Consider the following 16997-nt stretch of genomic DNA (forward strand, 5'->3'; position numbering starts at 1 on the left):
CAAGGAATATATGGAAACAAATGACAACAACAATACAAAGCCCCACTTCTGTGGGATGCAGCGAAAGCAGTCTTAAGAGGAAAGTATGTAACAATCCAGGCATGCTTAAAGAAGGAAGAACAATCCCAAATGAATAGTCTAATGTCACAATTATTGAAATAGGAAAAAGAAGAACAAATGAGGCATAAAGTCAGCATAAGGAGGGAAATAATAAAGATCAGAGAAGAAATAAATAAAATTGAGAAGAATAAAACAATAGCAAAAATCAATGAAACCAAAAGCTGGTTCTTTGAGAAAATAAACAAAATAGATAAGCCTCTAGCCAGACTTATTAAGAGAAAAAGAGAATCAACACACATCAACAGAATCAGAAATGAGAAAGGAAAAATCGCGATGGACCCAACAAAAATACAAAGAATTATAAGAGAATACTATGAAAACCTATATGCTCACAATCTGGAAACCCTAGAAGAAATGGACAACTTCCTAGTGAAATACAACCTTCCAAGACTGACCAGGGAATAAACACAAAATTTAAACAAACCAATTACAAGAAAAGAAATTGAAATGGTAATAAAAAAAACTACCCAAGAACAAAACCCCTAGGCCAGATGGATTTACCTCAGAATTTTATCAGACATATAGAGAAGACATAATACCCATTCTCCTTAAAGTTTTCCAAAAAATAGCAGAGGAGGGAATATTCCCAAACCCATTCTATGAAGCCAACATCACCCTAATACGAAAACCAGGCAAAGACTCCACCAAAAAAGAAAATTACAGACCAATATCCCTGATGAACATAGAAGCAAAAATACTCAACAAAATATTAGCAAACTGAATTCAAATATATATCAAAAGGATCATACACCATGACAAAGTGAGATTCATCCCAGGGATGCAAGGATGGTACAACATTTCGAAAATCCATCAACATCATCCACCACATAAACAAAAAGAAGGACAAAAACCACATCATCATCTCCATAGATGCTGAAAAAGTGTTTGACAAAATTCAACATCCATTCATGATAAAAACTCTCAACAAAATGGGTATAGAGGGCAAAAACCTCAACATAATAAGGGCCGTATATGAAAAACCCACAGCCAACATCATACTGAACAGTGAGAAGCTGAAAGCTTTTCCTCTGAGCTCAGGAAGAAGATAGGGATGTCCACTCTCCCCACTGTTATTTAACATAGTACTAGAGGCCCTAGCCATTGGCAATCAGACAAAACAAAGAAATACAAGACATCCAGATAGGTAAAGAAGAAGTTAAACTGTCACTATTTGCAGATGACATGATATTATACATAAAAAACCCTAAAGACTCCACTCCAAAACTACTAGAACTGATATCAGAATACAGCAAAGTTGCAGGATACAAAATTAACACACAGAAATCTGTGGCTTTCCTATACACTAACAATGAACCAATAGAAAGAGAAATCAGGTAAGCAATTCCATTCACAATTGCTTCAAAAAGAATAAAATACCTAGGAATAAACCTAACCAAAGAAGTGAAAGACCTACCTATACCCTGAAAACTATAAAACACTCTTAAGAGAAATTAAAAAGGACACTAACAAATGGAAACTCAAATCATGCTCTTGGGTAGGAAGAATTAATATCATCAAAATGGCCATCCTGCTCAAAGCAATATACAGATTTGATGCAATCCCTATCAAATTACCAACAGCATTCTTCAATGAACTGGAAAAAATAGTTTAAAAATTCATATAGAAATACCAAAGACCCCAAACAGCCAAAGAAATCCTGAGAAGGAAGAATCAAGTGGGGGTGATCTCACTCCCCAACTTCAAGCTCTACTACAAAGCCACAGTAATCAAGACAATTTGGTACTGGCACAAGAACAGAACCACAGACTAGTGGAACAGAATAGAGACTCCTGACATTAACCCAAACATATATGGTCAATTAATATACAATAAAGGAGCCATGGACATAAATGGGGAAATGACAGCCTCTTCAACAGCTGGTGTTGGAAAACTGGACAGGTACATGTAAGAGAATCAAACTGGATCATTGTCTAACCCCATACACAAAAGTAAATTCGAAATGGATCAAAGACCTGAATGTAAGTCATGAAACCATAAAACTCTTAGAAAAAAACATAGGCAAAAATCTTTTGGACATAAACATGAGTGACTTCTTCATGAATATGTCTCCCCAGGCAAGGGAAACAAAAGCAAAAATGAACAAATGGTACTATATCAAGCTGAAAAGCTTCTGTACAGCAAAGGACACCATCAATAGAACAAAAAGGTACCCTACTGTATTCAGAAATGACAGAGCCGATAAAGGGTTGACATCCAAAATATATAAAGCGTTCACGCACCTCAACAAGCAAAAAGCAAATAATCCAAATAAAAATGGGCAGAGGAGCTGAACAGACAGTTCTCCAAAGAAGAAATTCAGATGGCCAACAGACAGATGAAAAGATGCTCCACATCACTAGTTATCAGAGAAATGCAAATTAAAACCACAATGAGATATCACCTCACACCAGTAAGGTTGGCTACCATCCAAAAGACAAACAACAACAAATGTTGGCGAGGTTGTAGAGAAAGGGGAACCTTCCTACACTGCTGGTGGGAATGTAAATTAGTTCAACCATTGTGGAAAGCAGTATGGAGGTTCCTCAAAAAGCTCAAAATAGAAATACCATTTGACCCAGGAATTCCACTTCCAGGAATTTATGCTAAGAATGCAGCACTCCAGTTTGAAAAAGATAGATGCACCCCTATGTTTATCGCTGCACTATTTACAATAGCCAAGAAATGGAAGCAACCTAAATGTTCATCAGTAGATGAATGGATAAAGAAGATGTGGTACATATACACAATGGAATATTACTCAGCCATAAGAAAAAAACAAATCCTACCATTCCCAACAACATGGATGGAGCTAGAGGGTATTATGCTCAGTGAAATAAGCCAAGTGGAGAAAGACTAAAACCAAATGATTTCACTCATATGTGGAGTATAAGAACAAAGAAAAACTGAAGGAACAGCTGCATAATCACAGAACCCAAGAATGGACTAACAGTTACCAAAGGGAAAGGGACTGTGGAGAATGAGAGGGAAGGGAGGGATAAGGGTGGGGAAAAAGAAAGGGGGTATTATGATTAGCATGTATAATGTGTGGGGGGTCATGAGGAGGGCTGTGCAACACAGAGAAGACAAATAGTGATTCTACAACATGTTACTATGCTGATGGACAGTGACTGTAATGGGCTTTGTGGGGGGGGGACTATGTGAAGGGGGAACCCTAATAAACATAATGTTCTTCAAAAAGAAAAAGTAAATATGCTGACATATCTATGATGTGCACCTGAGGTGTCTGAGAGACTAAGACAATCAGCTCTAATTTCTAGAGAAACAAGTGGTAGTAGTTACGGGTAAAAACAAATGCTTGGTGAGAAAAACCTGGTCTCTCTTGTGCTAGAAGTCCTAGGAAGAATGAGTTAATAGGAAATCAAATTGTAAAGATCCCACAAATGATGCTTAATGATTACCTCACTCGTGGTACATGGAATTGGGATTTTTCTGCTCCCTGACAAGGATAAAAGAGGGATAAAAAGACATTGTCTGAAGAGTGGTGTAACTGTCAGAGGATTTGTTATTAAGGGAAGGCTTGGAAAAAAAACCTTAGTGGTGGGGAATACAAAGGGACATTCTAGAAGGTAGAATAGGGTTGGGACAAGAAGGAAGAATAGGGTTGTTTGACCTTATGATCTGAAGGTTAAAATAGTGACAACAAAAATTCTATTCGTTATACATGCTTACAACACAGTGGGAATATTTATAAGGGCAAGGGTGGGAGTAAGAGGAGGAGAGGTTGCTCCACAGCAGGAGCTGGTGGAGAAATAAGCAAGGGGAGGCAGCTAGGACACCTCTTCCCAGGCTATGAAGATTTATAGGTGTGAGAAGCCTAAAAGGCAGGAGTCTACTCATTCAGCATGCTAAATATAAAATATATTAACTTGCTTTCATATGATTCTTGATTTGGGAATGGCAGCTGTTTGAAAAAGGCTCAAAAGCATCTAAAAGTGATTGCTTGGAAGTTAATGAGGGCATCCCTAGGCAGGAACAAGGCACAGAAAACCTCTGAGTTGGGAGGACAGCGGAAAAAAACCAGAGTGGGTTGAACAGGTGCAACAAGGAATCCCAGTTTTTCACTGATACTAAAAGGGAGAAAAATCTAGACAGCACCCACTGCCTTCCATAAAGCATGTTTTCTATAAATCTGTTGAATGAATGCTGTCGCGATGATTGGGCAACATAAAGTTTGAGATCATGGTGTCAGTACCTTTCTCTTCCTCAAAGTTGGCCAGAGAGACTGATAAGATCAAATCCTCAGAACTCAGCTCTAGAAACTACACAATCACTACCTCATCTTCTCACATCTACTCTGCTTCTCCAGAAGTGGACCCTGAATGGTGATTTGGGGCTAGCAGGAATAAGAACAGGTAGCCATATGGTAGTTCTGGGTGATTTCCTGGACCACAGAAGAGAGTTACAGAATTTTGGAATTTAGTTAGTTTCCACACCCACATTATAAGGAAAGAGACTAATATTACCAAAGTCAATGGTCCTCTGCATTTATGTGATGTCCTGTGGCACTGTGGCCTGGCCCACAGGAGGGCAACTCCCATAAGGGCTTGCAAATGCATCTCCTCTGTCCTGAGTTTGAGCTAGAGAAATTTACACAAGCAGCATCTTCACATAAGGGTGAAAAATTTCAAGGTGGTTGGCAACTGGCTCTGGGAAGCATATGCCTGCAACACTGTTAGAGAGTCCCAGGGAAAGGCATATACCTAACAGAAAGGACCAGCCACAAGGGGTATGGAAAACCACAGGACAAGGATCTAAGAAATGCAGAATGCATAGCACAGACCCTGAGCTCACTGTGCACATCAGCATAAATCTTGAGACTTCATAAATAAAAACCATCAAAAAGAGTTCCTTTACCCTCTGCTGCTCTTTAAGGAAATGCAAGCCTGAAAAAGTCTGGCTGTTCTCCAGTAACTGGGTGCTGCTTTAGGAATCCAGTGCCTCACCATAGTGCTGTTGGAGCCTGTTCCTAGTCAGCCATTCTGTTGCCTGGCAGTAGCCTACAGACTCCTTTTAGTTTCCATGTCTATGGACCCTACATGGTCTACCTGGTACCTCCCTGTCTTCCTTCATTCTCCTGGTTTATCCAGCATGGCAGCATTGGCTTCAGTCAGCCCAGGAAGACAGTCACCCCCAAATGCACAGAGTTCTTTGGGGATTTCCAAGGGGCAGAAGAGCTAAAGGCTGAGTAAAACTATTTTCCTGGACTTGCTCAAGAGAATGAGGCATGAGGGAGGTCCCGCTGTTGTTTAATATGTACTGAAAGCCCACAAGCTCTAATATACATGCAAACAAAATTATGGCATGATCTTTAGCCTCTGGGATCCTGGGATGAGTCTTCATGAAAAGTTACAATGCTGACTTCCCACAGAAGTAGAGCAACAGTGAAGGAATAGTGAAGGAATACTTCATCAGTGACTGGCTGGTGTGACTGCACTTAGCAAGCAGAGCTTTTCAGCAAGATGGAGAGGCACTCCCTGTTCTTTGCTCTGGGTCCCTGAAGCACAGATTCAGCCCTATTTAATGCACTTACTAACACCTTAATTATCACGACTTACTTATTTGTTGATTCTCCAAACATTTGCTGAGTGCAGCCTACTATGTATCAGGCACAAATCAGGCACTTAATAACTGTTGGTAGAATGAACAAATGGAACCTCACTCAGCCTGTGAGAATGCAGTATGAGTATGTGCATGTGTAGGGGGCATAAGTGTAGGATTAAAAAAAAAAGGTGTTGCTTGAGCTAAATTTTGAAATATGAGTGGGAGTTACCCCAGTGGATAAGGGGAAAAAAAAAGCATTCCAGGAAGAGGTAAAAGCACATGCCAAGGCATGGAGCTATATGGGGACTCCATCATGGCTTAGATACTATGAAGCCAGCTGGGTGCTGGATGGAAACAGACAAGGAAATCTGCCTTCACATAAGAATCAGCCCAAAGAACTGATTTGAGATAGTATGCTTAAAATATCTGTTTAGAAAGGAAAATGTTTTTGGATTTCAGGGAGAAAAAAACAAAACCCAGAGAATTGAATTTTCTGAAGCCAGGTGGCAAGACAGCCCTGCTAAATCCCAGGGCTGACCAATGAATGCATTGCTTAGCCTTTGGACTCAACAAGAAAATCCTCTCCATAGTTTAAGAGATAGAAGGTGTTAATTGTAGTGAATCATTGGGTCTTTCTTTCTGAGATCAGTAAACCTGATTAGGAGGCTCAAGAAACAAAACACACAAATAAATAAAAAACAAGAGAGAAATGGAGCCAGGCAGCCCACACCCTGTTGTTTTAGTGAGAAGACTCCAGTAAGATTAAATATTTCTCAGAACCAAATATGGCATATGTAAAAAGGCTTTGTAAACTGTAACATGTTACCCAAATGTAAGGTACTGTCCTTATTACCATAGGAAGCTAAGTGTGTGGCCAGTTCACTCAAAGCACACAGGCAAAGGAATTTTGTTAGGGCAATGGCAGGGAGCTAAGAATGTGGCTGCCAGAGGAGGCACACACAGAACAGGATTTGTGTTTCAGTGACGTTAGGGAAAAGGCATACTCTACATTGATTCCTGTAGATTATCTGTGTAGCTGTAATTTCCCTCTTATAGTAAATGATTAGAGAAATACAGACTGATTCTGTGTGAACTCAAGGGCAAGGAACTCTCATATTTATCTAGCAGAGTTCCTGGCAAAGTAGGTAACACTTAGCAAATGTACTAAGGGGTCTCTGAGGGGACTGCTGGAAGAGAAAGGACAGAGAGAGTTGTTATAATGGAAAAAATAATGTTTCCAGGTGGATCTTGATGGTCTTGGTTTCTTGGTCCAAAGCTGGTAAGCAAACCCTGTCAGAACTTGGTCATTAAGATTGAGGGGTATAGTGGAAAATGGAATTCCCATGAGAAATGAACACATCAGTTTGGGAGATGAAGAGAGCAGAAACCAAGAGCACTGCTGGAGAAATGCATGTGGGACTGAAAGAGAATATATTCTGTAGCTAAAGAGAAAGGGAACTGTTTGCATAAATATGATCCACATAAGAACAGGTGCACTGGAAAAAAATAAAGGGAGTGTAGGGAATGGGCCAGGCATGGTCCTACTATATATGTTTGAGGAAAAGGAAGCACTATCAAAAAGATGGCAAATGAAATTATTTCCCTCCTTTGTGGAGTGTAACAACGAAGCAAAACTGCAGGAACAAAACAACAGCAGACTCATAGACTCTATGAAGGGACTAGCAGTTACCAAAGGGGAGGGAGGGTGGAGGGGATTGAGGGGTATTATGATTAGTACACATGGTGTGGGGGGGTCACGGGGAAGTCAGTGTAGCACAGAGAAGACAAGTAGTGACTCCGTGGCATCTTACTACATTGGTGGACAGTGACTTCAATGGGGCATGGGTGGGGGACTTAATAATATGGGTGAATGTAGTAACCACAATGTTTTTCATGTGAAACCTTCATCAGAGTGTATATCAATGATACCTTAATAATAAAAAAAGATGGCAAATGTAGGAGGAAGAAAACCGTAAGAGTATGGTCAGAGAGGGTGTGGCAGATTAAAGGCTGTAAAATCCAGCAGTAAGATCCAGACGCATTTGTGTACACTTAAGTGAAATTGGGTGAGCCATTTTTTCCTCTTTCATTTCCCTTTGGAGAGAGTGTTTTTTGAATAGACTAAGGCCAATTGGTGACATCCTTCATACCCATTCTGAAATGATTTGATCTGCAGACTTTGTGTTATGATTAGGGGAGAATTAGTATTCTTAAGATTTTTGTAATATTAATGCTTACCCAATGCCGGACACCAAGTAGATAATGTCCAAGGTCCAGTATTTGGGAAGCACCTGGAGCCACCTAGCAATCTTTCCAGGGTTGTTAGTGGGAACAGTAACCAAGAGCCCTCACTGAAATGACTAATTTAGGTATAAAACCTCAATGACAAATCTCTAAATTGAAGTAATGATCATATTAGCAGGCTTGCCCCAGATTTTCTTTAAAAAAAAAATCCCTGTATTTTGGTGTGTTAACCTGGTAAGAGGAGTTTGAACTGAAAGGGGATTTATAATAAACAACTCTGTAATGGAGAGGTGCTTAACCAATATAAATCTTTGATGGAGTTTATTCCATTGGTCTGTGCATGAGGGGCCACACCCATGCTTCATGCAGCCTTTGAATTAAAAAGAAAAGCTAACAATTGGTAAACCACGTTGTTTTCTCACAAGCCTGATCTTTCTTCTATGTAACCCCAGAAGCTCAAGGAAGCCACTTCTATTAAAGAAGGATGTCACTAGATTTGGCTGTGTGGAAGAGGAGGAAGGGCAACAGGGAAACCCTTCCAGAATGGCTCTGTGGTAAGTTCCATCACTTAGCTCCCTCTCCAGTCCATTTCTGGACAAGAAACCAGTCTATCTTTGATTCCAAAATCACACCCTTGAGATTCAGATGGAATGAAAGCACTATCACAGCCAAGGAGGTAAGGTGGGGGTGCATCACTATGTTGGTGCAGATCCTTTGCCCTCCCTAGACAACTCCCAATAATCCTTCCTTGGCTCTGCACCTTCCCTGACCTTCTCATCATGCAGAGGCACGGTTGGGCAAATGTGTGCTGCATGCTACCTGTGGACCAGTGTCTGCTGGTACATGTAGTCAGATGGCCACAAAGACACTGTGGATCATGCTTCCTAAAAGTGATCCTCTCTCTCTTTCTGCTTTAAGGATTCTGCAGCAGAGAGGGTGGTCTCAGGACGTGCCAACCTCTGAAGGGTTCCTCTAGTTCTCCAGTTAAGTCCTGTCAAAGACCACACCCAGAGGTCTCTCCCAGACCCAATTAAACCCAGAGTGGCCCACAGGCATCAGTATAGTGGGGCTGCCAGAGAAGGAAGCCACACCCTGAAATCTGGAGATTCAGATGAAATCAGTTCCTGCAGCAGTCTCATCCCCAATTAAACTGTCCTCATCCACTTACTCAATCATCACATTTCTTGAGCATGTGCTATTGCAAAGCCCTATACTTGGTATCTTAATGCAATTTATTAACAAATATACATTCATGCTTCTGCCTCTCCTTGATATTTTTCCCCAAATAAACTTCTAAAAACAGATTTCATGATGCCAAGCTTTGTGATGACCTTGGGCAAATTGGTAAACCTGAGAATAAAGTGCCTCATGTTTAAAAGGAGATAATTTCATAAGGCTGCTGTAAGAACTATATGAGATGGTAAACATCCCTGGTATACTACTTGGCATATTGGTGCTCAGTAATCTCATATATCCTTTCTTCCTTCATGCAAATGACTTTCTTTACAGCACCTGCCAGAGTCAGTTATTCCATCTGATTATACTGCTTTCTTCCTGATAGTCAAGCCCCAGGGCTCAAATCTTTTTCTGTTTCAGAGGCCTCAGCGGTCCTCCCCTCCCTTGTACTCTGTGCTCTTTAGATGTTCTTGCCTCCACTAAAATCCAGTTTGGAGCCAACTGGACTACCATGGAGAGTAAGAATTCTAATAGGGTTAGGGGAGAAGTGGACAAAGGCAGCAGCACCACGGGCCCCCGTCTCTCCACCACGTTGGAGGGACACAAGTTCGGGTACACTGAGCCCTAAGGAAGGTCAAGGCCAAAGCCCCTTGGGCATATGGGAAGTTACTCCTGGCCTGGATCCCATGGCAGGATCTTTTCCTCCCAGTCAGAGGTTCTTTGCAGGAAGGCCCAGGGAACTGTCTAAGGTCCTCCTTTATACAGAGTTCCTCTGTGGGGACTATCCCCACAGCAGAGGCTCCGGAGGCTCCCCGATGTTTCCAAATGGTGTTCTACGGAGACAACGCCGAGATCAGGCTTGCCCTCCCGTAGTTACACAGACGGTCTCTGGAGACGGTATACCCTCCACACTGGGCCTCCCCATGGCAGCAAATGCAGAGCGAGCCCTGGAAGTCTCCATGCACACAGGGGGTCTTCCTTGGGGGCGGCTCCCCACACCGCCTCCGAGACTCTGCCGTGGGGTAGAGGCAGCGCCCCTCGGGCTGTACCCGGTTAACTCATGGGACCCCTTGAGGGGCGGCTCCCACACAACACCTCAGAGTCCCCGGAGGGTTGTCCGCTACCTGCAGACCCGCCCCTCAGGGTGCCCGCCGGGTCTCCGTCGCCCCCGCCCCCTCCCCCGCTTACCGGGACCGTCAGGGTGCGGGACGCGGGTCCGGGGTTGGCGGACTCTGCACCGCGGGCCCCGCGCCGCCCAAGGGCGCTCGGGAGCCGGCGCGCTGGGGCCGAGCCGGGAGCAGGAGGCGCGGGCGGAGCAGCAGGCTGAGGCGCTGGCGGCGCGCGCGCCCCGAGCACACCCACCCTCCCCGCCCCCCTCCCGCGCGGCTGCGGCGCGTGCGCCCGCGCCAGCCGACCTCCGCGGGCCGGTGGGCGCGCGCCCCGCCCCCCCTTCTGCGCGCCGTGGCGCGGCCCTCGCGGCTCGGCGGGCGACCTGGCGCGGGAAGGAGGCGCTGAGGGACTGCAGGGGGGCGGCGGCCGGCTCCGATGTCTTGCGGGTCGTGGGCCGCTGGGCGCCCCCCACCAGCCGCCGGCCCTGCGGCGCCGGGACTGCGGCAGCCCCGCCGCCCGCGGCAAGGTCAGTGCCAGCCCGGAGGCGGCGTCCCGTGACTCTGAGCTGCCCGCGCCGAGGCGAGGCCTTCTGCCGCCCGCACCTGCCTCGGAGGTGAGAATGACTCAGACAGCGGCCTTGACATCTCCCCCCAAGCCTGCTGCCCACTCAGGTCTCCAGGCCCGTTAGGGGCCTCGGAGTGTCCACACGAGCCTTCACAAAGGCTGGGCTGGGCCCCTCTTCCTGAACGCTGTTTTCTTAAATTATTTCTTATGTTATTGGCCTTTAATACCCAGCAGCAAAGCTGTACCCTGATGTAACCCACTTTTTACTGCAGCAGCCTCATCCCTCAGATCATCCAAATAGCCGGCTTGTCAGGACGCCAACAGTTCTGAGGGATCTAAAGTGCATTACACCAAACTACATGCTCTGAGGAGGGTAAGAAAATATCAAGTCACAAAGCAAGTAACAAAGCAACCTAACAACTAATTGTAAAATTGTAAAGAAATAACTGAAAATATTCAAATGATATGCCAAGAAACCTTTTATTTAAATTAATTGCATTTATATTTTTAACATGCTTTCATTTTCTTGTGCATTCAGTTTCTCTGTCTCAAATACAATTCACATCATCACTTTTTGAGCATCTACTGTTTGTTACTGTGCTACGTGCTATAAGGGCATTAAAAAAAGGAACTCACTTTGTCCTTAACATCATGGAATTTACTAGCAGGGAATATAAGGTAAATATAGTACTACATACTGCTATCACTTTTAAACAGTGTCAGGTACTATACAAAATAGTTTTAGTACATTGTCATTAATTTTCACAGCATCCCTTTGAGGGCCTGTACTGTTAGTTTCTACATTTTGCCTGTGATGAAAATGAGGTATAGAGAGGTTAAACATCTTGTCTACCTAAGGTCACTTAGTTAATATGTGGTGGAGGTGATATTGAAATCCAGGTATTCTGACTTCAGACCCCAAGCTTCTAACCATTTTATCATACTGCCACTGAGAAAGGAGAAGCTGCTAACCATTAATAAATGGAATTCTAAAATTGGTACTTATTTCTCAGGAACCCTAACATTTTTTGGTTTTTGTGGAAGTAACACAAAAGAGCTGACAACTTTCCATGTAGCCTGGTGGCCCCTAAACTTGTTCAGAATTGCATCATACCAACAATTTCACAGATAGGGTTCTCTGAACTGTTTTCAGTAATTGTTTTTTTTCTAAGCTGTTTGGCAGGCATATGGAAGAGGAGTCTGTAATAATATCACCATAGAAATGAAATCTATTAGTTAATTCCTTCACTCAAAAAAATGTGTATTGTGCACTTATGCTATGCTAGGCATTGTGCTGAGAAGTAGAAGGGGTTCAAAAAGAAGTACGACTCAGTACTTTCCCTCAAAGAACTTTTCCTAATCTCACAGAGGAAACAAGCATTGACAGAGAACCATAATTCAAAATAGAAAATGAGTTGTGTTCAATAGAGGAGTGAAATGCAAAGGAAATTCCAAGGAGGAGAGAGACAGATTACTTCATGAAGGGAGGTGGTTGAGTTAAGGAAAATGCATAATTATCATTTTACATATTGTTGATATTATTACACACAGTATAAAATTTATCAAGTTCCTTTATTAAAAAAATTACACACAAAGTTCTCATGTTCAGGAAAGATAGGTTTTTATTGTGTTTTAAGGATTGTTTAGAGTATAGAGAGATTAGTAAGTGCAAACTTTCTGAAGATGGTTTACTTTATCTCAAGTGGGGGACACAGAATAGAATGATAATACACAAGATAATATTTTCAAGTTCAAAGGAATAGCAAAAGAAAAAGCAAAGTGGGAGTGAAACAAAGTAGGTCTGGGGGCAGCCAGGACTCTGACAGGACAAGGTCAAAAATTGCTGGAGAGTAGCTTGTACCAAACAGAATTGCTCTTGCTTGCAGAGAAAAATTGTTTTCAATTTTTTTGCATATCCTTTAATTATTTTTGAGATATAGAATTTATTTTCGAGGTAAATGTTTGAGTTATAGAAATTGAATGCTACAAATATTCTAGGATGGTCTGAGTCCAGATACTTGATTCTATTATGTCTGTAAGTTCTTGTCAATAAGATTGACAAATGTGGTCACCATAATCACATTAATGTTTATTAAGTAGAAATCATGTATATTCAACAAATGTTTAATCAATAAGGCTTTGGGAAATGCAGAAGAGGGGTTATTTGATGAAGAACTCTAAATACTTAAATGTTTCAATATAGTAGGTCATAGGGAGCCCCTATCAATTTTTGAGCAGGGTAGTAGCATTTTGAAGGCCACCCTAAACATTTAGAAGTATTATCTTTTAGGTAAAGGAACTAAATGAGAGTGCATATGATCTTTTGTCGGTATTTTTAACAAAATTTTAAGACTAAACATGAGAATAATGAAAATTTCTCTTAAACCTTAGACAAAAACCTGTTGGGATATTAAAGAGACTGAGAGGAAAAGTAATCAGAATGCCACTGAACCCTATTTCATCCTTTTCATATCCTGATGGTGACCTCCAGTGGAAGAGAATCCATGCACCTTTTTTGCTTACAGTACACATCTCTTGGCGCAACTAACTAGCACACAATTCCTTTTCACTGTGAATGGTTCCAGTGCACAGGTACAAAGTCCCAGTAGCCTTCAAAGACAGGCAACTCTGCTCCGGGCTGCTGCCAGTTAATCTAGAGGTAGACAACTTAAACTGGTGTAATCATAGTTTCTCCCAGGAAATTGAAACTCAAAATCAAGTAGCACAGAGCTTGGAAACTGCTGGACCTGAGTTAGTAAGAGAGTGTGTCCTGAAGAGAAAGCTCATGCACTGCTGCTGCTCTGACCTCAGAGCTCTGTAGGTCCCTGCTTTTCCTGCATCTTGGGTCTTCTCTTCCTTCCATCCCTTTTCCATATGCTTCATTCAGCCAGTTGAGGGACATGAGGGCTATTTCCAGTTTTTGGTGATACATAAAATCACTGGAAATATTTACATACAGGTTTTTGTGTGATAAGTTTTCATTTCACATGGGTAAATACTTAAGAGTATGATTGCTGGGTGGTATGGTAAGTGTATATTTGACTTTCTAAGGCACTTACAAACTGTTTTCCAAAACATGTGTATCACTGCATTCCCACTAGCAATGTAGGAATGTTTCAGTTGTTTCACATCCTTTCCAGTACTTGGTATTGTCAGTTTTGTTTTGTTCTTAGCCATTATAGGTATGTATTGCTAACTCACTGATATCCATTGGATTTTTAAAAATTGAAGTATAGTTGATATACAATATTATATAGGTTTTAGGTGTACAACATAGTGATTTGACAATTATATACATTACTAAATACCATGATAAGTGTTGTTACTATTCTTCATCAAACAAAAACATTACAATATTATTGACTATATTTCCTATGTATATTTTTATTCCTGTGACTAGTTTATTTTAAAATTGGAAGGCTACACCTCTTTATCCCCTCACCCACTTTACTCCCACCACCTATGGCAACCACCAGTCTCTTCTCTGTGTCCATGAGTCTATTTTTGTTTTGTTTGTTTATTCATTTGTTTTGTTTTTTAGATTCCACATATAAGTGAAATCATATGGTATTTGTCTTTCTCTGTCTGGCTTATCTCACCATAATACCCTCTAGGTCTATCCATGTTGCCCCAAATGGCAAGATTTCATTACTTTCTATGACTGAGTAATATTCCATTGTTTATATGTACCACATCTTCTTTATTGATTCATCTATTGATGGAAATTTAGGTTACTTCCATATTTTGGCTAATGTAAATAATGAGGCTTCACTTGATTTTTATAGTGACTAATAATGTTGAACTTCTTTTCCTGTGCTTATGTGTTATCCATTTAACATTTTTGGTGAAGCATCTGTTCAAATATTTGCCCATTTTAAAAAATTGGGCTGTTTGTCTTATCTTTGAGTTTTGAGAGTTCTCTATATATTCTGGATACAAGTCCCTTTTCAGTTAATGTGATTTACAAAATTTTCTCCCAATCAGTAGCTTGACCCTTCATTCTTGACAGTGTCTTTAGCGGAGCAGAGTTTTCAATGTGATGATATCCAGCTTATCAATTTTATCTTTATGGATCATGATATCATATCTCACAACTCTTTGCTTAACCCAAGATCACAAAATATTTCATCCTGTGTTTTATAAAAGAAAAGTTTTGTAGTTTTGCTGTGTACACTTAGGTCTATGATTCATTTCAAATTAACTTCTGCATAAGATATGAGATATGGATTGAGGTGCCTAATTTTGCATATAGATGTCTATTTTTCTGGCATGCTTTGTTGGAGATCTTTCTTCATCGAATTGCCTTTACACCTTCTTCAAAAATTAGTTGGCCATTTTTGTGTGGATCAGTTTCAGAACTCTCTTATCTGCTCCACTGATCTATGTCTCTATCCCTTTGCCCATACCATATTGTCATCTTCGTTAGCATAGCTTTATAAAATAGTCTTAAAATCAGAGTGTGAGTCCTCCAGTTTATTCTTCTTTTTCAAAATAGTTTTGGTTATTCTACTTCCTTTGCCTTTCCATAGACATTTTAGAGCTAGCTTGTCAATTTGTACAAAAAAATCCTGTTGGCATTTTAATTGGAATTCTATTGTATCTTTAGATTAGTTTGGGGAAAACTGTAATTTTAACATTGACTCTTACACTCCATGAATGTGGTATATCTCTCCATTTATTTATGCTTCTTTTAATTGGTGTTTTGTGGTTTTTAGTATATAAATCCTACACATATTTTGTTATATTTACACCTAGGTATTTCATATTTTTGAGCAGTTTTCATAATTTCTGGTTATTCATTGCTAGTATAGAGACATGCAGTTCTGTTTATTTATTGAAGTATTGTTGATATACAATTATACAATCTTATGTTGGTTTCCAAATGTACAATACAGTGGTTCAACAGGTACCAATGTTATTAAATCCTGACCCCGTCTAGTGAAGTTACTATCTATTAACATAGAAAGATGTTACAGAATCATTGACTGTATTCTCCATCCTGTATTACCATCCCCATGACCATCTTATATTGTGATTGTGAATTATTGTGCCCCTTTATCCCCCTCTTCCTGCCCCAGCCACCCACCCAAACCCCTCCCCCTTGATAACCACTAGTCACTTCTCAGTGTCCATGAATCTACTGCTGTTTTGTTCCTTCTGTTTTGCTTTCTTTTTTTAAAAATTTTTTATTAAGGTGTGATTGATATACACTCTTACGAAGGTTTCACATGAAAAAACAATGTAGTTACTACGTTTACCCATATTATCAAGTCCCTACCCATACCCCAATGCAGTCACTGTACATCAGTGCAGCAAGTTGCCAGAGATCCACTATGTCCCTTCTCTGTGATACACTCTTCTCCCCATGATCCCCCACACCATGTGTACTAAACATAATACCCCTCAGTTCCCTTCTCCCTCCCTCCCCATCCGCCCTCCCACATCCCTCCCCTTTGGTAACCACTAGTTCATTCTTGGAGTCTCTGAGTCTGCTGCCATTTTGTTCCTTCAGTTTTGCCTCATTGTTATACTCCACAAATGAGGGAAATCATTTGGCATTTGTCTTTCTCTGCCTGGCTTATTTCTCTGAGCATAATGTCCTCTAGCTCCATCCATATTGTTGCAAATGGTAGGATTTGTTTCTTTCTTATGGCTGAATACTATTCCATTGTATATATGTACCACATCTTCTCTATCCATTCATCTACAGATGGACACTTATGTTGCTTCCATATCTTGGCTATTTGTAAAAAATGCTGCGATGAACATAGGGTTGCATATGTCTTTTTGAATCTGAGAAGTTGTATTCTTTGGGTATATTCCAAGGAGTGGGATTCCAGGGTCAAGTGGTATTTGTATTTTTAGTTTTTTGAGGAACCTCCATATTGCTTTCCACAATGGTTGAACTAGCTTACATTCCCACCAGCAATGTAGGAGGGTTCCCCTTTCTCCGCATCCTCGCCAACATTTGTTGTTCTTAGTCTTTTCAATGCTGGCCATCCTTACTGGTGTGAGGTGATATCTCATTCTGGTTTTAATTTGCATTTCCCTGATGATTAGTGATGTGGAGTATCTTTTCATGTGTCTATTGGCCATCTGAATTTCTTCTTGGGAGACCCATCTCTTCATATCCTCTGCCCATTTGTTTATCGGGTTATTTGCTTTTTGGGTGCTGAGGTATGTAAGTTCTTTATATATTTTGGATGTTAACCCCTTGTCAT

General features: G+C 41.2%; 2 protein-coding genes across 6 annotated transcripts in view; one reads left to right on the top strand and one right to left on the bottom strand.

Moving 5' to 3' along the window:
- PHF24 (PHD finger protein 24) overlaps positions 1-10832 on the bottom strand; it is a 32547-nt gene extending 21715 nt beyond the window's left edge. For 2 of the 5 annotated variants that reach the window (XM_037009868.2, XM_017671981.3), the window contains exon 1: positions 10291-10426. The gene's annotated coding sequence lies outside the window, so the exon portion shown is untranslated. Of the gene's footprint in view, positions 1-10290; positions 10427-10594 lie in introns of those variants that run through there. The other 3 variants (XM_073227969.1, XM_073227977.1, XM_037009867.2) reach the window with 3 other exon arrangements.
- The window catches only part of SPATA31F3 (SPATA31 subfamily F member 3), a 167675-nt gene that overhangs the window by 72692 nt on the left and 77986 nt on the right, over positions 1-16997 (top strand). The window contains exon 6 of the mRNA XM_073228019.1: positions 8379-8480. The gene's annotated coding sequence lies outside the window, so the exon portion shown is untranslated. The remainder of the gene's footprint in view (positions 1-8378; positions 8481-16997) is intronic.

Source organism: Manis javanica, chromosome 2 (assembly GCF_040802235.1).
Source record: "Manis javanica isolate MJ-LG chromosome 2, MJ_LKY, whole genome shotgun sequence".
NCBI classification, from domain to species: Eukaryota; Metazoa; Chordata; class Mammalia; order Pholidota; family Manidae; genus Manis; species Manis javanica.